The sequence below is a fragment of the Camellia sinensis genome, chromosome 8 (assembly GCF_055761805.1).
Source record: "Camellia sinensis isolate YWXY chromosome 8, ASM5576180v1, whole genome shotgun sequence".
NCBI classification, from domain to species: Eukaryota; Viridiplantae; Streptophyta; class Magnoliopsida; order Ericales; family Theaceae; genus Camellia; species Camellia sinensis.
Window position 1 is genome coordinate 133,618,415 of NC_138968.1, and position 27,231 is coordinate 133,645,645.

Here is a 27,231-nt window from a genome sequence, read left to right on the forward strand (position 1 = left end):
ATACGCATCCAAAATCTTTTACTTGGATGAAAAAATGGCATTAGTGTTGGGGATCGTGGGCACACCAGGAAATACAAACAAACAATAACACGAGTTTTAACGTGATTCGGCAATCCGGCCTACGTCCACGGGAGCGATATCACTATTTATCAACAAGAGGAGAATTACACACTCAACTCACACTCTCTGTCTCTCTATATAGCTTATTCTCTCTCACTCTAATAACACACACAGAGTATGCACTACTCTTGTATATTGCTCTCAGCCTGTCTGTGTATCTTATTCGTTCTCTTTTCACCATCTCTATTTAAACACTTAAGAGAAGGTGGAGAGGAAAGCTGGCCTTGCACATGGCCAGCTTGATGCCAGCTTGTTCTTTCTCTTTTGTTGGTTGGAAGCTGCCCCACCATGTGGGTAGTGGGTTGATGCCACCCTTACCATGTGGCTGCCACCCTTACAATGGGTTGATATCCAACAATTAGAGGATTGCAAGACGAGTTGCTTGAAAAACTGTTCATGCAAAACTGCTCTGTTTAAAAATGATTTGGGCTATAATTCAAAGAATGGTTGCTTATTATTGTCTGAAGTCTTTTCTTTTATCAATAATGACGGAGGGTTTGATAACATCACTGTGTTTCTTAAAGTGCAGAAATCTCCGACTGCTGAGTATCCTACTCCTTCACCAACATATTCTCCTCAAAAGCAATCAAGGCATGTCAAAATCATATTGGGATCTAGTCTCGGAGCTTTCTTTAGTGTATTATTTGTGGTTGCCTTCTACTTTTTTCTTTTTAGAAATAAAGGAGAATCCGATGAACTTGATGAGTTCTTCGTTGATCAAGTACCAGGGATGCCTACCAGATTTTCTTACAAAGAATTGAGAGTCATGACAAGCAATTTCAATAATAAGCTTGGCGAAGGAGGATTTGGGTAAGTGTTTCAAGGGACATTAAACGATGGCACCAAAATAGCGGTGAAGCAGCTCAATGGTTTTGGTCAGGTTAAGAAGTCATGCTTAGCTGAAGTTGAAACAATAGGCAACTTTCACCATGTCAATTTGGTGAGATTAATTGGATTTTGTGCTGAAAAATCATATAGGCTTCTAGTTTATGAGTACATGCCCAATGGATCCTTGGATACATGCATCTTCCAAAAGCACCAAAAGCTCACTCTTGGGTGGCAATCCAGAAGGAAGATAATCATGGATATAGCCAAGGGACTAACCTATCTCCATGAGGAATGTAGGACAAAAGATATTTCACTTGGATATCAAACCCCAAAACATCCTCTTAGATGAATACCTCAATGCGAAAGTTTCTGATTTTGGATTGTCAAAACTAATTGATAAGGACCAAAGCCAAGTTGTGACAATGATGAGGGGAACACCAGGCTATTTGGCTCCAGAATGGTTGAGCTCAATTATCACTGAGAAAGTAGATGTTTATAGCTTTGGTGTTGTGGTCTTGGAAATGTTGTGTGGGCACAAAAATTTTCATAGTTATAGCGATCCCGGTTTTCCCTTTTTATATTTGTTGTATTCCGGACTTTGGTTCCGTGGAGTTGGTGGTTGTATACCTCGTTGTCATCCTTTACTTCTTTTGTTTGAGTTTTGGGATGGGTTGAGCATGTTTTGAGCAGGTGGGCTGAGCCTTGGTCTAAATTTTTGTTGCCAGGTTTTTAGTCGTTCCATTCGAGCGGGTCGTATAACGCTCGAGCGGAGATTGCACACTCTCAGTATTTTCGTGGTCTGCAAAACTTCTGCAGGTGTGATTTCTACGCTCGAGCGGATTCCCTGCGCTCGAGCGGGTGGCGCTCGAGCTGGCTTGTTGGCGCTCAAGCGGGTAGTACATTTTCGGTGTAAGTTCTGGGAGGAGGTAATCTACGCTCGAGCAGACTGGTTTTCACGCTCGAGTGGATATACTTTATTCTTGTGTCTTGGAGCTCGAGCGGCCCTTCTTGCGCTCGAGCGGACCTAGTTTTTTGTTCTTAACGCTCGAGCGGGAATGCCGTATAACAGAGGGCAGCTGGGCATTTTGAATCATTTTTCTACACTTCCTCTCTCTCTCTCTTACTTTCTAAAAAGATATTTTGAGAGCCTCTCTCTCTAGAAACTCCCTTCTCTTTAGGGTTTGATCTAGTTAGAGTGTTTCCCTTTCCTTTGCCCTTTGTAAAAGTTGTGTTGATCGTCGAGGGCTTCATTTTGATCCGTGGATCTTGTAGTTTGGAGCATTTTGGTTTTCTTCATCTCCTTCCCTTGGGCTCTGAATTTGAGGTAGGGATTCCTACTCACTCTTATGGTCTTTGACATAGATTTTTGGTTGCTTTGATAAAGTGTTGAAGTTGGGTAATTTTGGGACTTAGGGTTTCAAAATGTTAAAAGAGGGTTTTATTATTTTGATTCTAAAATGTGTAATTTGGGTTTCAAAATAATGGTATTGATGTTGGTTGTTGATATATGGACTATTGAGTCATTATTGGAAAGAGGGGTAGAAAACCCTAATTTGTTGTATAAATTAATTGGTATAATTAATTTGGGAAGATTGTGGTTATATGGAATTGAGTTAGAAATAATGAAATTGGCTCATTGTATAGTAGAATAGTGGAGTTGGATTTATTAATCACTCACTTTTGAAAACATTGATATTTTATCTGTTGAAGCTTTTATTATCTGTTTAGAAATAATTGCTTCGGCTACCGGTGGAGGGTAGTTTTCATTGTTGTAGACAATGCATGATGATTAGGCAAACTAAAACTAATCAATTGGTTATGTCATAGAGTATGACGGTTGATAGAATACATTAACATTCTGTATTGATTGATTGCGTATATGACCTATGTGTATATACGTTGTGTATGTGGGAGGAAATAGGGGATGTACTCCACGTTTAGGGGAAGATAGGGGATGGACCTCTAAACCGGATGTTGTTTGAGAGGAGTTAGGGGATGAACTCCACTGATACAGCTCATATGCTTGTCAATTAACGTGTTGATATAGCTTATATGCTTATTTGTTGAAGTGTTGATACAGCTCATATGCTTATCTTTGGAAGTGTTGATATAGCTAATGTGCTTATCTGTTGAAATGTGGATACAGCTTGTATGCTTATCTGTTGAGATGTTGATACAACTAATATGTTTATCTATTGTGAAATGGGAAACGTTTAATATGAGTCACTGTCTCATATAAGTGGTTGGCCAAGTTCTGAGTCGTTGCTGTAAATTGTGAAATTGATAAGAAATGGAAAATGAAATGAAACATGAACACAGTGGTCATGAAATGGAAATGGGTTATGAATTGATTTATGGAACTTGAACATTTATCAATTGCTAATGTCTTAGTTATTGCTCATATTGTGTTTAGCATATCTCTACTGGGCGTTGGCTCACCCTATATGGGACATTATTTTCAGGTACAGGTAGCATGCCACCTCCAAGGACATAGCTTGGATGGTTATGGGAGTTGAAGACTTTTTTTGATTATTTTGTTTGTATTACATGTATATCAAGCCAAGGGCTTATTTTGTATAGAGTTAGTACTCTTCTTTTGTGTAACCAAGTGTTAACTTGGAAAACTGTAAGCCTGTAGGGCATTTGCTTTTGTTGTTAACATGTAATACTGTTGTAAGAACTACTCTGATGAATGGAAAAACGTTGATTTTCTTATATCACTGCATATCTGAGTGATGGATATTATGTATTATTTTGAGGGCGTTACAACTTGGTATCAGAGCGTACCGGGTTCGAATACTTTGGGTACGTGGGAAGTGATTAGGATCACAATGGGTTTGTCTCGCTTGATAGAGACTTAGATGTAGTGTTATGTGCTTATATGATAACATGTTTATGTGACTATATGGGTATGGAATGTAGTTTCTAGGATGTTGATTGGATCCTTGGATTTCTGGGAGTCTTGTTGGAAAAGCACCTGATCAATGCTGTTTCTGATCGGAACTCTAGTAATGCCTCGGGACTGTCATTATTTGGAAATGAAATTCGTAATTGCTTACGTGATTATGTGCTTATGTGGAGTGAATTACAGTTGTTCATGCATTAGGACGTGAGTGTTATAGCTTCGGCACATTTGTAAATGTGCTAATAGTCTTGGTTACCTTTATTAGGATGTCAGGACGAGGACGTGGTAGGCATGGCAGGCGTGGTAGGCAAGAGATGCCTTTACCGGATGATATTCCGGCACAGCAGGAGGGAGTTGGTCAGGCCAATGTGGCCGAGCCAGCGGGTCAGCAGGCTATGAGTGCCTTGGCCCGAGAAATAGCAGGAGCTTTGGGTATTCTCAGAGCTGGGAATCAGGATCAGGCCCACATTACTGAGGCAGGGCCTTTTTTCTTGAAAAGGGAGTTCTTTCGGTCTAACCAGGACGAATTTGTTGGGGATCCGAAAGAGCCACTTAAGGCTGACGAGTGGGTGGAATAGATGGAGAAGACGTTCGAGATGCTTGGCATCGAGGACGGAGCATTAAATGTGACCTTGGCATCCTTCCAACTGAAGGGAGATGCGGATCAATGGTGGAAGTACGAGAAGAGCAGTGTCGGTGGTGCATGGGAGGCGTTTGTGAATGCTTTCTAGGAGAAGTTTTATCTTCAGCTGCTAGGGAGAAGTTGAGGGAGCAGTTTTTCCAGCTTAAATAGCAGGGTTTGTTAGTGGCCGAGTTTGAGGCTACTTTTACCAGTTTGTCTAGGTTTGCACCTGAACTGGTGGCGTCCGAGGAACGCCGTTGTCACTACTACAAAAATAGTTAAAGATCACACTTTGACAAAAAAAAAGATCTCACTTTTATTGGAAGTGTGATAAAAAAAATTATATTGATATTTTAATCACACTTAATTTGATTAAGTGTGATAATATTTATTTTTTATGTCACTTTTCAATTAAGTGTGATTATATATATATTTTTTAATCACACCTTCTAATTAAAAGTGTGATTATATATACACTACTACTTTTTAATCACACTTTTTAAACAAAGTGTGATTATATATATATTTTTTAATCACATTCTAATTAAAGTGTGATTGTTTACATATTTTTTAATCACACCTTTTAATTAAAGTGTGATTATATATACACAATTACTTTTTAATCACACTTTTTAAACAAGTGTGATTATATATATATTTTTTAATCACACATCCTAATTAAAGTGTGATTATTTATATATTTTTTAATCACACATTTTTAATTAAAGTGTGATTGTATATACACTACTACTTTTTAATCACACTTTTTAAGTAAGTGTGATTATATGTATATATTTTTAATCACACATTCTAATTAAAGTGTAATTATTTATATATTTTTTAATCACACCTTTTAATTAAAGTGTGATTATATATACATTACTACTTTTTAATCACACTTTTTAAATAAGTGTGATTATTTATATATTTTTTAATCACACATTTTTAATTAAAGTGTGATTGTATATACACTACTACTTTTTAATCACACTTTTTAAGTAAGTGTGATTATATATATATTTTTTAATCACACATTCTAATTAAAGTGTAATTATTTATATATTTTTTAATCACGTTTTTTTAATTAAAGTGTGATTATATATACACTACTACTTTTTAATTACACTTTTTAAGTAACACTACAAGAAAAGTGGGCTTATGAGACGGAACTTTTTGCGACGGCAAAAATGTGACCTTTTGAGACGGCACAATTTGCCGTCGCAAAAAATATGACTTTTTGAGATGGCACAACTTGCCGTCGCAAAAAATGTGACCTTTTGAGACGACACAATTTGCCGTCGTAAAAAATATGACTTTTTGAGACGGCACGCCTTGCCGTCTCGCAAAAAAAAAAAAAGTGACTTTTTGAAACGGTACAACTTGCCGTCGCGAAAAATATGCCTTTTTGAGACTGCACAACTTGTCGTTGCAAAAAAATGTGACTTTTTGAGACTTCATATATATAGTTACAAAATGGTTTAAATAAATGCAATGGTATTTTTCTATCATAAAAAAAAATTAAAAAAAACGACGTCGTCTTACTCTTTTGATATAACATTTCTCTTTTCATCTTCCTGTCTCTCTGTCTCTATCTCTGTCTCTCTTCTCTTTCTCTCTCTCACTCATCACTCTTCTCTGTCTGTCTGTCTCTCTCTCTTTCTCTCTGTGTCTCTGTCTCTCTTCTCTTTCTCTCTCTCACGCATCACTCTTCTCTGTCTGTCTCTCTTTCTTTATGTCTCTGTCTCTATCTCTCTTCTCTTTCTGTCTCTCACTCATCACTCTTCTCTGTCTGTCTGTCTCTCTTTCTCCTTGTATCTCTCACTCATCTTTCTTCTTTCTCTGTCTCTCTCTCGTTTATCTCTTTTTGCTATTCTCTCTCTCTCTCTCTCTTTTTGTCTATCTCTCGAGCATCTTTTGTCTCTCTTTTTTTTTTGTCTCTCTCTCTATCTCTCTGTCTCTCTCGTTTTTCTTTATTCTCTCTCTCTCTTTTTTTTCTATGCCTCTCTCTCATTAATCTCTTTTCGCTTTCTTTCTCTCTCTTTTTGTTTATCTCTTGTTCATCTCTTGTTTCTCTGTTTTTTTCTGTCTCACTCTCTCTCTATCTTTTTCTCTCTTTGTCTATCTTTATCTCTTTCTCTCTCGGTCTCTCACTCATCACTCTTCTCTTTCTCTGTCTACCTGTCTGTTTGTCTGTCTATCTGTCTCTCTCTCTCTCACTGTTTTCGCCTTCCTCACTCTCTCCCCCATCTCTTCTCTATTTATTGAGCTCCCTCTCGATTTATCGATCCAACCATGTTGGGGACCCCCAGTGGGCGGTGACCCCCAGCACCCCCACCTCCACGTGGGGGGCTGTGAGAGCAAGAGTGAAAATAAATAAATAAATAATTTTTTTTGAACCAATCAGAAAACAGTGGGGGTGGTAGGGATCACTCCCACTGGGGGTCTAGGGCATTTTTCTTATCGATCCACTACAAGAAAATGCACTTTTAACGACCACTTTGTCGCTTTCTCGCTCATCACTTTGTTTCTGTTTCTCTATCTTTCTTCTCTATCTGTCTCTCACTCATCTCTCCATCTCACCACCCATCTCCTCTACCACATTTACCACTATTGCAAATGCCATTCCACTACCACCACTACTACCACTGTTGCCACTCCACCTCTACGATTACCATTACTACCATCATCGCCACCACTCCCTTACCACCACTACCACTACTACTACCATTACCTCTCATCCACCACTGCCACTCCATCTCCTCTGTCTGTCTCTCCCTTTCTCTATGTGTCTCTGTCTCTCTTCTCTCTCTCTGATCATCACTCTTCTCTGTCTGTCCGTCTCTCTCATTCTCTCTGTGTCTCTGTCTCTCTTCTTTTTCTCTCTCTCACTCATCACTCTTCTCTGTCTGTCCGTCTCTCTCATTCTCTCTGTGTCTCTGTCTCTCTTCTCTTTCTCTCTCTCACTCATTACTTTTCTTTGTCTGTCTGCCTCTCTGTTTTTCTCTGTATGTCTCGTCCATCTCTCTTCTCTCTATCTCTTTCATCTATCTTCTCTCTCTGTCTCTTTTCTCTCTCGCTCTCTCGCTCATCTCTTTCTGTCTCTCTCTCGTTTATCTCTTTTTGCTCTTTCTCTCTCTCTCTCTATATATATATTTTCACCTATTTTTCATCTTCCTTTCTTTCTTTTCTTTCTCTCTCTCACTCATCACTCTTCTCTCCCTGTCTGTTTATTTCTCTCTCTCTCTCTCTCTCTCTCCCTTTCTCCCATTTGTGTTTGCGTTGCTCACTATTTCCCTTCCGTCTTTTCTATTTACTGAGCTCCCTCTCAATTTATCGATCCACTACAAGAAAATACACTTTGAGCACCACTTTGTCTCTCTCTCGCTCACTACTCTGTCTCTCTGTCTCTGTCTCTCTCTCTCTCCTCTATCTGTCTCCCACTTATCTCTCTCTCACCACCCATCTTCTCTACCACTTTCACTACTACTGCAAACGCCATTTCACTACCACTTTCACTACTAACACGGTCGCCACTTCACCACTACGACTACCATTACAATATTTTTCATTAAAATATTACCCCTACTTCTACCAAATAAAAAATAATAATAATTTTTTTTTTCATTAAAAAAAAATGAAACAAATAAATTTTCAAGCTTAGTAACCAAAATAAAATAATTTTTTTAAAAAAATTTTATTTTAACAAAAATAAAGTTTTTTTTGCGACGACAACCTCTCTCTCTTTTCTTTCTCTCTGTCACTCATCGCTCTTCTCTGTCTGTCTCTCTCTTTTTCTTTGTGTCTCTCGTCCATCTCTTTTCTCTCTATCTCTTTCATCTATCTTCTCTCTCTGTCTCTCTTCTCTCTCTTTTTTTTATCTTTTACTCATCTCTTTCTGTCTCTCTCTCGTTTATCTCTTTTCTCTATTTCTCTCTCTCTATATATATATATATATATCTTTTCACATATTTTTTCATCTTCCTCTCTCTCTGTCTGTCTATTTGTCTCTCTCTCTCTCTCTCACACTCATCTATCTCTCGCTCACCACTCTGTCTCTGTCTCTGTCTCTCTCCTCTATCTGTCTCTCACTTATCTCTCTCTTACCACCTATCTCCTCTACCACCTTCACCACTACTGCAAAATGCCATTTCACTACCACCACTACTACCACGGTCGCCACTTCACCTCTATGACTACCATTACGACTACCATCGCCACCACTCTACTACCACCACTACCATTATTGCCATTACTACTACCATTACCTCTCCTTCACCCCTGCCACTCCATCTACTCTACCACTACCACAAATTTCACCACTAATTTCCTTCGCCATCACCACCACTACCATCATCTCTTATCCACCACGTTCGCCACTACTGCCACTCCCTCTCCTTTACCACAAAATATTACCTCTACTTTTACCAAATAAAAAATAATAATAAATTTTTTTCATTAAAATAAAAATAAAACAAATAAATTTTAAATCTTAATAACTAAAAGAAAAATATTTTTTTTAAAAAAAAATTCATTAACTACAAAAAAAAAATTATTTTAACAGGAAATAATTTTTTTTGCCAACGGCAACCTTAAACAATAAAACATGATTTAATCTTCTTCTTCTTCTTCTTCTTCTTCTTCTTTTTTTTTTTTTTTTTTTTTTTTTTTTTTTTTTTTTTTTTTTTTTTTCGCGCTATGTTTCCCTCCCTTTTTTTTTTCATTCCCCCCCTTTTATTTCCATTCTCGTTTTGTAAACACTCCCCCCAAACCAAAAATCCCTAATCTCTTCACCCCTCTCTCTCTCTCTCTCTCGATCAATCGATCGATCTGTCGCCAAGCAGCGGTTTCTATCCCTAATCCCTAATCTCTTCACCCCTCTTCCCAGTGTTTGTATAAGCTAGAGACATTTTTTATGAAGTCCAAAACTACGTGGTTTTGGCATAGAGTTAAAATAAACCCTAGTGCCCCCATATTGTTCTCATTCCAAGATCTGTCGCCAAGCAGCGGTTTCTCTGCCTCACAGGTATGTCTCTATGGCTACTCTCTCTCTACCGCTCTATCTTTCTTTTTCTGGTTGTATGTTTGTGAAGGGCGGGGGGGATTTCAGTGGCGGGGATGTGGTAGTGTTGTGGTGGGGAGGAGGATAGCGGATCTGTGGTAGGGAAGGAGGAGCGGGTTTCAGGATTGGAGGGTGGGGTGGATGGATATGGGTTGTTGGTAGGGGAAGAGGGTAAGGGTGGTTTTCGTGGTAGACAGGTTAGCCGGTGAAGAGGATTTCGGTAGTGGTGAGGTTAGCGGGGCTGTGATGGGGGAGGGTGTTTTTGGTGGTCAAGGGATGGCGGGGCTGTGTTGGGGGAGGTGGAGGTGGAGGTGGAGGTGGAGGTGGTGGTGGATCTGTGGCGAGGAGTAGCTTCTTCGATTATGAGTTCAATTATGAGTTCCCTTTTTTTCTTTTTTCTTTCTTTTTCTTGTAAGTACCTGCAATTAACCTTCATTTCAATTTCAATTCATTATATATGGTGCTAGTCTAGGGTTCTAACGAAATTTGAGTTCCTCTTGGTGAAAATACCATTCGAATCGAATCCAACAGCTTCTTAGTTAATGACTATGTTATATATTGTGTTTTTCAGGTTATTTGCTGATTGCATATTATTGTTGCTAAATATGTGATTTTTTAGAACAGTGGAATTGTCTTGCTAAGCTCTATAAGCAGTTATAATGGTGTTATTTTGTAAACTACTATGATGGTCCACATTTGATACGAACAAATATGTGTTTATGTACCCAAATAGTTGTGATTTTTAGAAATTTGTGCCATTTTTCAACAGCAATTTTCTGTTTTTTGAAATGCAGAAAATAGAAAACAGTGAAATTTTTTCAGAAAATTGAGTTGACTAGAACCAGTTTTTCAAGGAATACGAAAAAGTTGTTTCCTTTACTCCATTTTTCAAATTGTTTTCAGTTTCTATAAAGACATGTTGCAGAGAAATGATTTTTGAAAACTATTCCAAACAGGTGTAATTCTTTAGATTCTTGCTTCCTCTTCTTCTTCTTCTTCTTCTTCTTCTTCTTCTAATGAGATTCTTGCCTGTTTGACTCTGTTGTTCACTTGTTCTTGTAAAGTTAAGCAAATTGTTGAGGCTTTCTCTCATTTATGAGATGCTAATTGTTTTGAATATTCCTTCTTTGTAGATTTACTGTTTCAAATGGGTTAATCTATTTTCTTGCATAGACATTGTTACAAACACTTTGTGGGCTGATTTGACTTTGGTCTCTTGAAGGTCTCAAGGAACATTGATCTGGTCTATGGAGGAGGTAGCATAGGCCTCATGGGTTTGATTTCACAAGCTGTTCATGATGGTGGTCGGCATGTCATTGGGTGAGACTTTCTTCAATATTTTTGGCCTAAAAAATCTCAAAAAAAGACTTTTAAAGATCAATAAAGAAAGCATTGTTAAGTAGCTAAGATCAATGAGTTGGGTATGTAGTTTGCTATTGGTTTTGTTCTCTATTACAACTAATTTTTTTGTCATGTTATTGTCTCTCTGCAGAGTTATTCCCAAGACGCTCATGCCTTGAGAGGTATGTCTCTATGCTACACCCCCAAAAAGTCTTAAGCCTTTTCTTATTTAATTGACTACTTAAATAAAAATAAAAATAAAAACCCCATTAAACTGACTTTTTGATGAATGAGGGTTAGGTTTAAGGCAATCCATAACTTCTGAATGACATTGAGATCATATAACCTCAATGTGGATTAGATCAAGTCTTAAAAAATGGTCATTGAATGTTTTCAAAGTGTCGAAATCTAGATGATGCATAATACATAATCTTATGAAGCAGTCACAACTTTATTGTATTTTTCTAGATGCATAATACATAATCGAGTATAGACCTTAATCTTGTTTGAGAATTTTTATTTTTCAATTGACTTTATTGTATTTTTCTAGATGGATGATGATCATTATTCAGAATATGTTGTTTCTAGCATTTCAATATCTAATGATTATCTTATGAAAATCCTGATAATGGAAGGGACTCAGTTTATTGGTGTGTTTTTGTCGGGACTTCTTGTAAAAGAAGGCAACCAGGTATCAACCCTTCTCTTTACATTTTAACATTTACATGTAATGATTTTCTTTTCCCAATTGTTTTAACTTTCTTAGCCATCTTTTCCACCTTATGGTGTGCAATTAAAATTGGGTTGACAAATTCCTTGCTCTTGACCTTAGATACGATTAGAATCAATAGCAATGCTTTCTTCTTCTTGTTCTTCTTTAAGAAATTAATTGACGCGAACAATAAATCTCATAACCTCTGATTGAGAAAGCTTTGAAGTTGTTATGATAATATAATTTTTGCATTTTTCAATTGAGGATACCCTGAACTCATATTTGATTGAAGTTAGTTAGTTAATCAATTAGGGAAATGTGATATTAATTTTACCATTTATATAAAACGCATCTAAATAAAGTTTTAAGAGTGTAATGCATTCACAAAATTAAAAGATGTAGAAAGTGATGATGATGTGACTCAAAGCCAAGATCATTTTCAATGAATCTGAAAGTTGAAGCAACAATTTCATTAAATATTTTTTACTGTCAAAGATGATCAGCATATGCTACTAGATGATTCTGTTGCTTTAAAGTCATTTCCAAGTAAAGTCGTTTCCAAGATAACCAAACACATTATTGTCTCTCTGCGTCGCATCTTAATTGGACATTTCAAACTGTAGACCTATTAACAATGAGAATAAAGGCATTTTAATAATGATTAGGTTAGGTGTACGACGAGTATGTGGAAAAACATGAACTCATTGATTAACTCCAATTTTAGGGTTTTAGTTTCCTTAAGAAGGTAGTACAACTAAATGCATTAGTTAACTATTTTGTGTTGTTGAATTAAAACTGCTTCAATTCTTAGGCTCTTGTGGATGAATTTGAGTTTTCTCTATTGGAAATTCTACAAGAGCTTGAATTGGTTCCCACATCTAGAGAACTTGGATTGAATGGTAGTAAAATTTTCTTAATGCCATACATTTTGGATTTTTAGTTAATTAATTAATTTATTTCTCCGAGGTTTGAGTGCTTTAATTGAGAGTCATGAAAGGTGTTTCGTCACTGACAAGAGTCTACACTTGTACATCAGCTATATTGTGTAAACATAGCGGCATACATCCTGCAACCCTGTCAATTAAATGGAAAGAGGTTAAAGAACTTGAAAGCAGAATTTCCTGATAATAATAAGGTTTCTCATTTTTTGTACCTATAAATTTGTAGGAAGAAAGTTTCCTAGAGATAAAACTACTATTCTGCATGGGTGGATGAATTTTATATGGATATATTTCATATGAATAACTCATGGATGTGGTAGTAGAAGAGTTCTTCTATTTTTCCCTGTGGTAGTTTTGCACTAAATAGTATTTTATGATAAATCCCCAGCAGAGGAAAATTGGATTGTGTGCACAAAGGATTGAATCTGCTCTCAATTTCAAACTATATACTAGAACAGTAATGAGTGATCTTTATTGATCTTAATGATATGGAAACTTCCAAGGTTACAATTTCAGGAATGACAGAGTCATAACTTTCATCTTCTGCAAGGTATTAAACTGGTGTATTATGATTGAAACTTGTTTAGAAGTGATAATCTTGCCTTAAAGATGGATAGTGATGGTATGCAAAATGAGAACATAATTTGGAATCTTATGTGCCTTGTTAAGGAGTTGTTTTAGTTCTTTCAATTATCCGATTTCACTTTTTTTGAATGCCAAAGTCAGTATTTGGTGGCAGATACTTGAGCATATTCTGAGACACTGATTAAGAACTTGAGTCTTGCAGATCACTTGGTGTTCTCAAGCTCTATGGTGCTCATGTTTTTGTCATGACATTAGAGCCATATAATATTTTCTCATTCTGCCTAATCACAAATCTGTCATATAAATCCACGAAAGCAGTTCCTGAAACCTGAATATAAACAGAACTTTATGCAGACTACTATATTATGTTTAGGTTCTTAATTGATTTTTTGGGAGCTAAATATAATGAATTGCGTGGAATTACAGTTCTTCATTCCACTGGGTTTTGCTTATGTACTGTTTGAACATATGATTCCTCTTCCCTTCAGAACTGGTCAATGAATAAATAAAAAAAAAAAGAGAAGTTTATTCTCATTTTTTTCAGTACACATGAGATTGAATGCTAAAATTTGGTCAGAAAGAATTTATGCACCCATTTCTCTGGAAATAAATCTAGTTCTCCGGTGTTTTACAGTTAAGTTGCCTAAATGATCAAATAATGGACTGCTATTTGGGAGGAAATATTAGGATATCCAACTTCCCACTACTTTTCTTTTTGTCATTCTATGTCAGGCTTTTTGGGATCTTTAGTTGACATGGTGGAATTATGAATCATTTTGTAAAAATAAATCTGCAAAAAATTCTTGTGTCAACAGAAAACACCAAGCACGATGCAGACTCCTTGACGCTTCACATGATGATTAGCCGATCTTTTTACAAGTCCTGATGAACTTTGCTTCATGCTTGGGAGCCATTTTAATATTTGTCAAAATAATATATTCTATGGGTTATAAAACCTAAATTCTTGCAAGAATACCACTAACCATCAATACGCTTACAAGGCTTCAAAAATTTCCATTTACTAATTTCTTTGAGCAACTGTCGTGGTCATAAAACGACTGCATTATATTATTTTAAGACTTATTTTGATACATAAACATGTTCTACATTCAAAACAAAAGTTTTTTTAAATGGAACCAACCCGAGATCCCCTACCCCTAAAAAGTAAGGGGAAAGGGTATGGGACTAAAGCCAAGGCCTTTTTCCTTCCATCAAGAATACAAGTAACCATCAATACGCTTATGTACTCTTGCTCTGTTCTTTTAAAGAACAACTGCAACAACATGTTCGTGTGCATGCAATGGAAGCAGTAATGGCTTGCTGGGAGATTGAGCAATCCCTACAAAGCTTAACAGGTATGTTCATTATTTATTCTTTCTAGATTTGTTCATTTCTCAGATTTCTTGTGTACTCCAATAGATTCCAGGTTTCCCCAGAATTTGAAATCCTTTTTCCGCAGGCCAATTTTTACTTGCTTTCTTGTAATGATGTTGATTATCATACAATTTTTTGACAGTTCGAGACCTTTAGTGCTGTTACTTACATTGGAGTTTACATAACTTCTCATGACCTTACATTTTTCTTTAGTTTGTTGATATGAATTAAGAATGGTACATATCACCTTCCTTGGTAGGTAGGTAGTGATATTTTGCTTTTGAGGAAGAAGAAAACTTCAAAACAGAACAGGACTACTGGGAAGGTTTCTAATTTGGTTTTCCAAATCCAAAGAATCCTCTGGACTCTCAGAGCATAGCCCTTTACTAGGTTGAATGAGTTTATTGCTTGTCATCCACCACCATTGGCATCTTGACTAAATCCAATAATTTACCCTAAAGCCCAAGGCCTCATGAAATCATTGCACTTCATTCTTAGTTTTCAATGCATATGTATACTCAGCCTCAGCTTAACTACACATGAGCACATAGATACTTCATGCTGTGACCCAGTTAACTGGTAGGTCAAAGCTAAGAATTTGGTTTTTTATTTTTTAAATTATTATTCTTATTCTTATTATTTACTTCAGTGAAGATAATGTATTTTCCATGTAGATTATTTTTCTAACTCCTCTGGTGGCTAGACTTATATTTAGGCCTCGTTTGGCATGTCAATGTTTTAGCTTAAAAGCCTAAAAGTTACTAAAAAAATCAAAAAGCCTATAACTTATACCAAAAAGTTAAAGATTCCCTTTTCTCTCTACTTTTTGCACATCTTTTCGTAAAAAACCAAAAAGCCATTCTAAACATACTAGTTTTTTTTTTACCTCATATTTTAGCCAAAAAACCAAAAATTTACTAAAATAGTCTGTTTCCAAATGAGGCCTTAGTATATGAGAATATAAAATCATTTAGGCACAAACTCTTGTCGAGCAGTTGATTACTTATTGTGTGTGAGATAATTCCTATGTCAACTCCATTGAGAAGCATGAAGCAAAAAAACTATGATTAAAATTCCCACAAGCATCAATAGGCTTCGATTTTTAGATGCTCAAATCAACACATCCATTACTCCTAAAATTATGTTGTGTTGCTACTTGTTAGTGAATGCATTCTAATATGATCTACATAATAAAATACCTTTCAAAAAAAAATCCTTTTTGTAGCATAATTGCTGAATTTGCAGAAGGAAACTGGAAGTGTGGAATTGTTTTTCAACAGATGATTATTAATAATTGAACCCTCTGAGAACCAGCTTGAGGCTGGACAAATGAGGAAGCATATATAAGTGCTGCGAGAAAGTATTGAGATAAAGGTTTTGGGTGCAGTGCTGCACAATTTTTATATGCATGGGAATGCTGTATTAGCCCATAACACTTAGTGATATGAGTCCCTTGCTTCTGGACTACTTCATGTTCAATATTTTCCATTCTATCTGTAATTAACATTTCGAAGCCTTCAATGCTACTATCTATCTTCATGGATATAACCCACCCAAAAAAAAAAATATCTTCATGGATATTTCTCATTACATTGTTTTTACTAGCAAATTCTCCTGTGTCTGGCATGCTAATATTCTTTCTATTACTTATAGAGGAATTAGTGATTGCTTTAAAAAAATGTACTCTGCATGGTATCTATCTGATTCTTAAGCCTTTCCGTATGACGGTTTATGACATTTCACAAGAAGCACCTGTAACTGAATACCTAGTGTGGCTGTGATGACCCTTGAGAACCATGATACATGCATATACATTTTTACAACACGGAATTGGTTACGTTTGATTTTTTTTTTTTGGTCTGACCAAATGTAGATCACTTGCCTTATTGAGATAAATATACAATATCTAAAAAAAAAATTGTCAAAGGAACACCTATTGCTTTGTTTCTTCTGCAGATAAACCTGTTCTTATGGTAAAGTAGCAAGATTCAAGAATCAAAAGCATAATGAAAAATTATAAAATGGAATTGTACTTTACCATGTTGAACAGGTGTTTCTCCTGGAGAAGGCACAGGGGCAACAATGTCTGATGATGACGATGACCAAGTAGACAGTGACACAAACTTGTTTGATGGAAGTTTGGAGGGTGCTGACATCTTGGGTTTTGGTCCTCTCGTCCCAACAGATAGTGAAAGATCCTTGATGGAGCGTGTGAGGCAAGAGCTGAAGCATGAACTGAAACAGGTGAGAGACAAATATTTGATTGTGGACACTTTTCTATGCATATATTGCCGTCAACTAATATTTTTTTTCTTTTTTTTAAAATTTTTTTTTATAGGGTTACAAGGAGAAAATCGTTGACATTAGGGAGGAAATCTTATGCAAGAGAAGGGCGGAAAGCTCCCTGGTGATACCACTTCTATGTTGAAGGCTTGGTGGCAATCACATTCTAAGTGGCCGTACCCAACTGTAAGTTTTCATGATTGAGAAGCACAATGACCTTTGGCTTTGAATGGGTTGCTTTCGTGCTATTAGTTTCAAATTTGGTAGGTTAGAGCACTAATGGGTAAGCATTAAGCTCCAACTAACCATGGTTATTGGTTTGGACTTGTGCTAAAAGTTTCGGGCAAGTTTGCTCTCATGTGCTCTCCATAACATTAAAAGGACACTGAATTTGCCTTTTATTGTTTGACTAAATTGATCTGTGATACTGCATGCTGCAAGAATTAAGTGGTGAGTTTGTTGATACTGCTTGCCGCAAGAATTAAGTGGTGAGTTTTTCTAAATCACCGTGGTTAATTGTTGTTCTTTCAGGAGGAAGACAAGGCAAGATTGGTCCAAGAAACAGGGTTGCAATTGAAACAGATAAATAATTGGTTCATTAATCAGAGGAAAAGGAATTGGCACAGCAATTTTTCCACTTCTACAGTCTTGAAGAGCAAGCGCAAAAGGTATGCCAATTTGAGCACATGTAATTTCATCATTTTATATTTGTCGAGGGCTTTCGCCAATCTTAGTTTGAAACAAAGTAATGCAGGTGACAACAGCGGTGATCGTTTCATGTGAGTGAAGGACAAATTCGTAATCCAATCAACAATATATTTCTTCATGCCTCCACTCCAGTGATAATCCAGAATCAGTGCATGTATCTACATAACAAAATAGGACAGTATAGTGCTGCTTGTGAACATTACAGCGTGCAAATGAGAGAATAGGTACACAGGTATGTATGCACAAAAGACTGCAGATGGTATACTGTATGTGCTGTGATATCATTAGGAAGTTCAATTATTAGAATATATGACAAAACTGAGTTGGGTAGCATCATATATTGGCGGTTCATGATTTTGTTTACGTTTTACATATCTGTGAGTAAGAATAGAGACGGGTTGTGGGTGTATAGTGTAATAATCTCTTTCATAGCAATCATAAATTTTCTAGCAGTGTTTAGTAATGTAGTCTCAATAGTTGTTGCATCTGTTGAATGTATTTAGTAGTTACAATATTTTTCTTCTTTCCCTTTTGGCATTTTTTGACACTATTAGAAGTCGTCAAGTGTCCTCTTAGTCCAATTTTCCTTCATTGTAACAGTTGTATTTTTAGTTTGGGAAAAAATTGAGGCATCATGTCTGATATGGGTATGTGTATATATATATGGTTATGATAGGAAAGAGCGGATGATGTTAGTGATGGTGTTTTTTATTTGATGATGATGTTTATATAGGGAGCAAGGGTGAAGAAATTTTTTCATGGTGGGGTGTAAAAGTCTCAAGTTAAATCAGTGATGGTTAAATTGGAAATTTTCTTCATTGGATGTTAACATACCAGCAGGACCACAAGCTCATGTTCGGTCTACTTTTTTCCCTTAAATCCTTGACTGCACAAAATGGATCCAACAAGGTTTGTTTTGCTTCTTCAAGTTTTGAATTTCAAACATAATATGTTTGCGTGAGTATTTTGATTTCCCATAGAAATTAAAAAAATTTATTTGATTATATAAAACAGAAAATGTTTCGGTTGTGCAAAGAAAACTAATAATTTGACATGCATATACTGTTTGTTTTGGGATCCATAAGATGGTATTAGAAACACTATAACTGGTTCTAATGCCATATGTGATATGTTGATTCCAGTAACAGAAAACTCTTCCTGTATCATCTATTGGCCTTATTAACTCCATATTTATTCTTAGCTTGGAGATTGATTAAATTTTTGTTGAAATTTGCATATGTTTGTTAGACATATTTTGTTTGGTATTGGAGTCTCACACTGTGATAGATTCATGATTCAGCACTTGTTTGGATTTGAAGCTAATTTTTTCATTGAGGTCCAAATGTTGTGCCAGACATTGTTTTTAATTATTTTGGTTGTGGTTGGTGTTCAATGATTGTATGATTTACATGGGACTCTTTTGGACTATTTTAATTATTAAATGTCTTGTTTCTCAAATAATATTGTCATTTTCTACAAGTGCATATCTTGAGTTTAAGATCACTTTTTTGTTTTATTATTAAATTATTCTAGCTTAAGAAAGTTTGAAATTATTCATGCCTTGATGATTTATTTTGGCTTCTACAAGGGTATCAATATCTTTTGTAGCTTTATACTATTTGTGTGGAGAATCAAAATAATTATGTCATTTTTTGTGGCTGTGGGGAAAGGATTGGGGCAGTTTAACAACTGGATAAATTACATTATTTTTGGTGTGATCTAAATGTAAGTTTATAAATTAATTAGTAAGTTTATTCATATGCTTCTGGCGGTTTTTAAATTAATTTGTTTTTTTATTTTTCAGGTCAGAAATTTCTTGGAGAGATGCAAAATATGGTCAAAGAATTCAAGAACTTACTTTTTTCAAGTTTTTTATTTTTTATTTTTTAATGTATGTAATCACAGTTAATTTTTTTTTTATTAATTTCTTTGTATATACTTTTAAACATTTAACTTTCATTTATGAAATATATGATATTATTTCATTCAATATATGGTTGTGATTCAAAATATAGTATATAGTGTGTATTATATTATTCAAATGCGCGTGCAAAAATAATATTGATTATTCTTTAAATATGTCAAATTTTTTTTTTATCACAGGTTTTATTAGTTATTAATCACACTTAAAAGGTGTGATCTAAATGTTTTTAATCACACTTAAAAGGTGTGATCTAAAGTTTTTAATCACATTTAAAAGGTGTGAACTAAAGTTTTTAATCACACTTAAAAGGTGTGATCTAAATGTTTTTAACCACACTTAAAAGGTGTGATCTAAATATTTTTAATCACACTTAAAAGGTGTGATCTAAATGTTTTTAATCACATTTAAAAGGTGTGATCTAAAGTTTTTAATCACACTTAAAAGGTGTGAACTAAAGTTTTTAATCACACTTAAAAGGTGTGATCTAAATATTTTTAATCACACTTAAAAGGTGTGATCTAAATGTTTTTAACCACACTTAAAAGGTGTGATCTAAATGTTTTTAATCACACTTAAAAGGTGTGATCTAAATATTATTAATCACACTTAAAAGATGTGATGAAAGCATTTTTTAATGACACTTAAAAAGTGTGATTAAAAATGACCATTTTTAATCACACTCCTAAAGACCACACTTTAATAAAACTTAAAAGGTGTGATTAAAAAACATACATCACACCAAAAAAGTGTGATCTTTATCTATATTTGTAGTAGTGTGTTTTGAATTTGAGCAGAAGCTAAAGCGTGGACTCAAGTTGAGGGTTGAAGGGTCTTTTATTCGAGAGTATAGACGTTTGGTGGATGCTACAGCTCATATGGAGATTATGATGCAAGAGGAGGATGAAGGGCAGAGAGGCTCCAAGAGGAGCCAAGATGGTCAGGGTGACGGCAGGAGACAGAGGGGTTCTAACCCTCAGCAGTCTCTGGGTGGTTTGGCTAGATCGACCTTTTCAGTGCCGAGTGCGGGCTTTGGGAGAGGTAGTCAAGGAGGCTTGACTTGTTTTGCGTGTGGCCAGCTAGGTCACAAGTCTTTGGTTTGCCCGCAGAAGGGAGGGGGTCAGCGAGCTGCTTCTTTTTCAGCTAGACCTCAGGGCCAGAGTCAGGGCAGGGGCCAGCCTTTGTCTTGCTATCAGTGTGGTCAGCCTAGGCACTTGAAGAGGTTTTGCCCACAGTTGAGTGCCACTTCGGGAGCGTCTGGTTCTAGGCAGACGCAAAGTTATCAGCTAGCTCAGTCTGTGCAGGCCTCGAGGGCCAACCCAGGAGCTTCGTCATCCCAGTCTGTGCAGCAGTCTTTTGCTCCTAGAGGTGAGCAGGTGGATCAGGGGCCTACAGGGCGCGTGTATGCTGTTACCGCGCAGGACCTAGTACCGGCTCCATCAGTAGTGAGAGGTACTTTTTTGTTTTGCAACTCAGTTGCTAGTGTATTGATCGATACGGGTGCGTCTCATTCTTTTGTATCTGCTGCATTTGCATCTGTGTTGGAGTTGGAGTTGGCACTATTAGCATCTCCTATTTGTGTAGTATCACCTGTTGGGGGTGAATTGATTTTGAAACACGGATGTAGAGCTTGTGATATAGAGGTCGCCGACCATAGGCTTCCTTTTCCCTTTGTTGTTATGCCCATGAAGGGTTTTGATGTTATTTTGGGTATGGATTGGCTATCATCATACCGGGCTGTTATTGATTGCTACCGCCAGAGGGCCACAGTTTGTACCTTGAGCGGGGAGTGTTTCCATTTTTTGGGGGATCGAGTTGGTAGTGTGTTGCCACCGATGTATGATCCGCGAGGGCGGAGTGAGCTTAGTGGTCTGCTTGCTAGCTTTATGAGCGGTGAGTGTGATGAGACCCAGATCGTATTGCCGAGGGTGGTTTGTGAGTAGTAAGATGTTTTTCCCGAGGATCTCGTTAGTTTGCCACCTCACTGAGAGATAGAGTTCTCTATTGATTTAGTGCCCGGCACGGCGCCGATTTCTATGGCACCTTATCGTTTTGCCCCAGCCGAGTTGAGTGAGTTGAAGATTCAGCTCCAGGAATTGCTAGATAAGGGTTTTGTTCGCCATGGGGAGTACCGACCCTCTTTGCTAAAAAGAAAGATGGTGCCTTGAGATTGTATATTGACTACCGAAAGTTGAATCGGGCTACGGTTAAGAATAAGTACCCTATGCCCTGTATAGATGATTTGTTTGACCAATTGAAGGGTTCCCGTTGTTTCTCTAAGATAGACTTGAGATCGGGTTACCACCAGTTGAGGGTCAGGGAGGAGGATATTCCGAAGACGACATTCCGTACGCGGTATGGCCATTATGAGTTTTTGGTGATGCCATTTGGGCTCACTAATGCACCGGCAGTCTTTATGGACTTGATGAACCGGATCTTCAGGGAATTCTTAGATCAATTTGTGGTCGTTTTCGTGGATGACATTCTTATCAATTCGCCCTCTGAGGAGGAGCACGAGGAACACTTGAGAGTGGTGCTTGAATTGCTTAGAGCCCATAGGTTGTATACCAAGTTTGGAAAGTGTGAGTTCTGGCTAGGAGAAGTCAAATTATTAGGCCATGTGGTATCCGGGGAAGGGGTGTCTGTTGATACATCCAAGGTTGTGACAGTGCAAGATTGGGCACAGCCTAAGAGTGTTTTTGAGATCCGCAGTTTTCTGGGATTAGCTGGGTATTACCGCCGGTTTGTGAAAGATTTCTCCAAGCTAGCTTCGCCGTTGACTAGGTTGACGCAGAAAGGGGTCAAGTTTGTGTGGAGTGAGACTTGCAAAAAGTCGTTTCAGGAGTTAAAAGTTAGATTGACCACCGCTCCGGTTTTGATTATTCTGGAGAAAGGGTTGGATTATACAGTTTATTGTGATGCCTCATGAGAGGGTTTGGGTTGTGTGTTGATGCAAGAGGGGAAAGTGGTAGCTTATGGCTCACGTTAGTTGAAAATACACAAGAAGAATTACCCTACACACGAGGCACTACCTTTATGGTGAGAGGCTCGAGGTGTTCTCGAACCACAAGAGTTTGAGGTATCTGTTTACACAGAGAGACTTGAATTTAAGGCAGAGGAGATGTATGGAGTTCATTAAAGACTATGATTTTGAGTTGCACTATCACCCGGGAAAGGCCAATGTTGTGGCCGATGCCCTTAGTAGGAAATCCTTTAGTGATGTAGCTTGTATAGCCATCCGGGAGTGGGAGATGTTGGGTGCACTTGGCGAGTTTGATTTGCTTCTGGGCGAATCTGTTGAGGCTGCGGCCTTGTTTTCTGTTGTTGCACAGCCTACACTTGTGACCCGAGCGTTAGAGGCACAGAGAGGTGACCTTGGGGTAGAATCCCTCCGAGAGAAGATCTCCAGTGGGAAGGTTGAGAAGGGTTTGACGGTGTATCCCGACCAGAGTGTGAGATACCGAGACTGTTTGTTTGTGCCGGAGTCTTGCCGAGAAAAAGTACTCCGAGAGTTTCACCATTCACGTCTTGCGGTGCATCCGGGAGACACTAAGATGTATCGGGATTTGGGTCGCCAGTTTTGGTGGCGGGGTATGAAGAGAGATGTGGCTGTTTTCGTATCAAAGTGCCTTACTTGCTAGCAAGTGAAGGCCGAGCATCAGAGGCCAGCGGGTTTGTTGCAACCCTTGCCTATTGCTAAGTGGAAGTGGGAGCATGCTACTACGGACTTCGTTGTAGGTCTTCCGAGGACTCAGCGGGGTAGTGATGCCATTTGGGTGGTTGTAGACCGGTTGACTAAGTCGACGCACTTTATCCCTATGCGCGTGAGAGATTCTGTAGATCATCTCGCCGACTTGTATATTCGGGACGTAGTGAGATTGCACGGGGTCCCAGTGACGATCGTCTCAGATAGAGATCCTCGTTTTACGGCTAGGTTGTGGCAAAGTTTGCAGAGTACCTTGGGCACTAAGTTGACCTTTAGTACGGCTTATCATCTTCAGACTGACGGGCAGTCCGAGCGTGCTATTCAGATCCTTGAGGATATGCTTCGAGGTTGTGTCCTTGAATTTAGTGGGACGTGGGAGAGGCACTTGCCCTTGGTGGAGTTTGCCTACAACAACAGTTTTCAGTCTAGCATTGGTATGGCACCGTTTGAGGCCTTGTATGGCCGACCGTGTAGGTCTCCAGTGTGTTGGGCCGAGGTGGGTGATGCACCTTTGTTGGGTCCAGAGTTGGTGAGGGAAACGACGGAGAAAGTTAAGCTTATCCGTAGGATGCTTGTTACAGCCTAGAGTCACCAAAAGAGTTATGCAGACCGTAGGAGGAGGCCTTTGGCGTTTGAGGTAGGTGATCATGTTTTCTTGAAAATATCACCTAGGCGAGGTTTGATGAGGTTTGGGAAGAGTGGGAAGTTATCCCCTCGGTTTATCAGTCCCTTTGAGACCCTTGAGAGGATTGGAGAAGTCGCTTATCGTTTGGCTTTGCCACCGCAGTTGTCCGGGGTTCATGACGTGTTTCATGTTAGTATGCTCCGGAAGTACGAGCCGGATCTGTCCCATGTGTTGGATTGGACCGATTTGGAGGTAGATAAGGATGCCTCGTATGAGGAGAGACCGGTTCGGGTCTTGGATAGGCGGGATCAAGTCTTGCGAGGCAAGACCATTCCCCTGGTCAAGGTTTTGGGGAAACATCATGGAGTAGAGGAAGCCACTTAGGAACGCGAGTTGGAAGTCCGCGAGAAATATCTGGATTTGTTTGTTGATGTGTAACCGTGCATTGGTAATTTTGTAATATCGTCGAAATTTAAGAGCATTATATATGTCTTAAGTTGTAAAACATTGTGAATGTTTTGGTTAATGGGAATTTGTTATAACATTGCATATGTTCAATGTATTATAGAAATGGAGATATATCATGAATGTTGAATATGATATAAAAATTGTGAAACATGTATGTAGAAATTGTTGAATTTCGGGAAAAGCATGTTGTTGATACATATTGAGATATGTGGTGAATTGCCTCTTGAATAAAGATGGAAAGACCGGTAATGGGTCGAGTTGTTAAATTTCGTATTGTAATAATGTTGGGAATTGAGAAAACCTATTTTTGAAAACTTGTGTTTAATTTCGGGGACGAAATTCTTTAAGGGGGGGAGGTTATAGCGATCCCGGTTTTCCCTTTTTGTATTTGTTGTATTCCGGACTTTGGTTCCGTAGAGTTGGTGGTTGTATACCTCGTTGTCATCCTTTACTTCTTTTGTTTGAGTTTTGGGATGGGTTGAGCATGTTTCGAGCAGGTGGGTTGAGCCTTGGTCTAAATTCTTGTTGCCAGGTTTTTGGTCATTCCGCTCGAGCGGGTCGTATAGCGCTCGAGCGGAGATTGCACACTCTCAGTATTTTCGTGGTCTGCAAAACTTCTGCAGGTGTGATTTCTACGCTCGAGCGGATTCCCTGCGCTCGAGCGGGTGGCGCTCGAGCTGGATTGCTGGTGCTCGAGCGGGCAGTATATTTTCGGTGTAAGTTCTGGGAGGGGGTAATCTACGCTCGAGCGGACTGGTTTTCGCGCTCGAGCGGATATACTTTATTCTTGTGTCTTGGAGCTCGAGCGGCCCTTCTTGCGCTCGAGCGGACCTAGTTTTTTGTTCTTGACGCTCGAGCGGGAATGTCGTATAACAGAGGGCAGCTGGGCATTTTGAATCATTTTTCTACACTTCCTCTCTCTCTCTTACTTTCTAAAAAGATATTTTGAGAGCCTCTCTCTCTAGAAACTCCCTTCTCTCTAGGGTTTGATCTAGTTAGAGTGTTTCCCTTTCCTTTGCCCTTTGTAAAAGTTGTGTTGATCGTCGAGGGCTTTGTTTTGATCCATGGATCATGGAGTTTGGAGTATTTTGGTTTTCTTCATCTCCTTCCCTTGGGCTCCGAATTTGAGGTAGGGATTCCTACTCACTCTTGTGGTCTTTGACATAGATTTTTGGTTGTTTTGATAAAGTGTTGAAGTTGGGTAATTTTGGGACTTAGGGTTTCAAAATGTTAAAAGAGGGTTTTGTTATTTTGATTCTAAAATGTGTAATTTGGGTTTCAAAATAATGGTATTGATGTTGGTTGTTGATATATGGACCATTGAGTCATTATTGGAAAGAGGGGTAGAAAACCCTAATTTGTTATATAAATTAATTGGTATAATTAATTTGGGAAGATTGTGGTTATATGGAATTGAGTTGGAAATAATGAAATTGGCTCATTGTATAGTAGAATAGTGGAGTTGGATTTATTAATCGCTCACTTTTGAAAACATTGATATTTTATCTGTTGAAGCTTTTATTATCTGTTTAGAAATAATTGCTTCGGCTACTGGTGGAGGGTAGTTTTCATTGTTGTAGACAATGCATGATGATTAGGCAAACTAAAACTAATCAATTGGTTATGTCATAGAGTATGACGGTTGATAGAATACATTAACGTTATGTATTGATTGATTGTGTATATGACCTATGTGTATATACGTTGTGTATGTAGGAGGAGATAGGGGATGTATTCCACGGTTTAGGGGAAGATAGGGGATGGACCTTTAAACTGGATGTTGTTTGAGAAGAGATAGGGGATGGACTCCACTGATACAGCTCATATGCTTGTCAGTTAACGTGTTGATATAGCTTATATGCTTATCTGTTGAAGTGTTGATACAGCTCATATGCTTATCTTTGGAAGTGTTGATATAGCTAATGTGCTTATCTGTTGAAATGTGGATACAGCTTGTATGCTTATCTGTTGAGATGTTGATACAACTAGTATGTTTATCTATTGTAAAATGGGAAACGTTTAATATGAGTCACTGTCTCATATAAGTGGTTGGCCAGGTTCTGAGCCGTTGCTGTAAATTGTGAAATTGATAAGAAATGGAAAATGAAATAAAACATGAACACAGTGGTCCTAAAATGGAAATGGGTTATGAATTGATTTATGGAACTTGAATATTTATCAATTGCTAATGTCTTAGTTATTGCTCATATTTTGTTTAGCATATCTCTACTGGGTGTTGGCTCACCCTATATGGGACATTATTTTCAGGTACAGGTAGCATGCCACCTCTAAGGACATAGCTTGGATGGTTATGGGAGTTGAAGACTCTTTTTGATTATTTTGTTTGTATTACATGTATATCAAGCCAAGGGCTTATTTTGTATAGAGTTAGTACTCTTCTTTTGTGTAACCAAGTGTTAACTTGGAAAGCTGTAAGCTCGTAGGGCATTTGCTTTTGTTGTTAACATGTAATACTATTGTAAGAACTACTCTGATGAATGGAAAGACGTTGATTTTCTTGTATCACTGCATGTCTGAGTGATGGATATTATGTATTATTTTGAGGGCGTTACAGGTCTCAACCTGAGGAAGATATGCATCTACTAGGTCTGTTTAAGAGGAAAGCAAATGAGGAACGACTTCTAGATATCGTTGATAAATACAATGATGACATGCAGAAAAATAGAGTAGAAGTCATGGAGATGATGAGGGCTGCTGTTTGGTGTCTACAAAGTGACTTTTCGAGGAGGCCTTCCATGTCAGTGGTGGTTAAGGTCTTGGAGGGTTCTGTAGATGTTGAAAACAATTTGGATCATAACTTTACAACTCCTATGGTACCAAGAGCAATTACAGTTGCTGGTCAACAAGGGGATGCCATTGGTGCTGCTACTCCATTATTTGCATCAGTTTATATCAAGACCTAGGTAATGAAAGTAGACTCCAACAATCAAATTACAGCTGATTGTTAAAAGTTTTTGTATTCCTTTTCTTATGTAGTGAATTATAATGTAAGATTTTTATTTGTGCAAATCA

General features: G+C 37.7%; 2 pseudogenes across 1 annotated transcript; both read left to right on the forward strand.

Moving 5' to 3' along the window:
* Positions 1-934: 934 nt before the first annotated feature.
* Positions 935-27,218, forward strand: LOC114275543 (G-type lectin S-receptor-like serine/threonine-protein kinase SD2-5; annotated as a pseudogene).
* LOC114260899 (homeobox protein knotted-1-like 3) lies at positions 9,091-17,945 on the forward strand (annotated as a pseudogene). The gene is made up of 9 exons (XR_014338239.1): positions 9,091-9,498; positions 10,757-10,854; positions 11,027-11,057; positions 11,511-11,566; positions 14,382-14,468; positions 16,538-16,731; positions 16,826-16,956; positions 17,302-17,438; positions 17,525-17,945. The product of XR_014338239.1 is annotated as a homeobox protein knotted-1-like 3 (transcript).
* Positions 27,219-27,231: the final 13 nt, after the last annotated feature.